The sequence below is a fragment of the Xylocopa sonorina genome, unplaced genomic scaffold, assembly GCF_050948175.1.
Source record: "Xylocopa sonorina isolate GNS202 unplaced genomic scaffold, iyXylSono1_principal scaffold0085, whole genome shotgun sequence".
NCBI classification, from domain to species: domain Eukaryota; kingdom Metazoa; phylum Arthropoda; class Insecta; order Hymenoptera; family Apidae; genus Xylocopa; species Xylocopa sonorina.
The window spans coordinates 561,925-563,085 of NW_027490156.1; positions in this window are offsets into that span (position 1 = coordinate 561,925).

Genomic DNA, 1,161 nt, shown 5'->3' on the forward strand with positions numbered 1-1,161 from the left:
ATCTCATTTACATGTTTCGTGATAAGATATAATTTTCATTGCGAAATGTTGTGTATACATCGTATTCACTTCAAAAGAATGTAAATGCGACGTTTCCATCCTAGGAAATAGCGTTTTCAGATGTCTACGTATCGCAGCAATAGAGTCCTAATGTTTCTTAGAACGAGATGTCGCATTTCATTTCTATATTTCGTGATAAGGTATAATATCCATTGCGAAGTGTCATGTATACCTCCTATTCACTCCAAACGAATGTAAATGCGACACTTCCTTGCTAGGAAATAGCGTCTACAGATATTTACGTATCGAAGCAAAAGTGTTCTAGTGCTTCTTAAGACGAGATATCCCATCTCATTTCTATGTTTCATGATAAGGTATAATATTCATTGCGAAGTGTCATGTGTAACTCCTATTCACTTCAAAAGAATGTTAATGCGACACTTCCTTGCTAGGAAATAGCGTTTTCAGAGTTCTACGTATCGTACCAATAGTTCTAATGCTTCTTAAAGCGCGATATCGCATCTCATTTCTATGTTTCATGATAAGATATAATATCCATTTCGAAGTGTCATGTATACCTCGTATTCGCTTCAAAAGAATGTAAATGCGACACTTCCTTGCTAGGAAATAGCGTCTACAGATATCTACGTATCGAAGCAATAGAGTTCTAAAGCTTCTTAAAGCACGATATCGCATCTCATTTCTATGTTTCATGATGAGATCTATTATTCATTGCGAAGTGTCACTTATACCTCGCATACACTTCAAATGAATGTAAATGCGACACTTTCTTCCTAGGAAACAGCGTTTGCAGATGTCTATGTATCGAAGCAATAGAGCTCTAATGCTTCTTAAAACACGATATCGCATCTCATTTCTATGATTCATGATAAGATCTATTATTCATTGCGAAGTGTCACTTATACCTCGCATACACTTCAAATGAATGTAAATGCGATACTTTCATGCTAGGAAATAGCGTTTGCAGATGTCCATGCATCGAAGCAATAGAGTTCTAATGCTTCTTAAAATGAGATTTCGCATCTCATTACTATGTTTCATGATAAGATATAATATTCATTGCGAAGTGTCACTTATACCTCGTATTCACATCAAATGAATGTAAATGCGACACTTCCTTGCTAGGAATTAGCGTTTGCA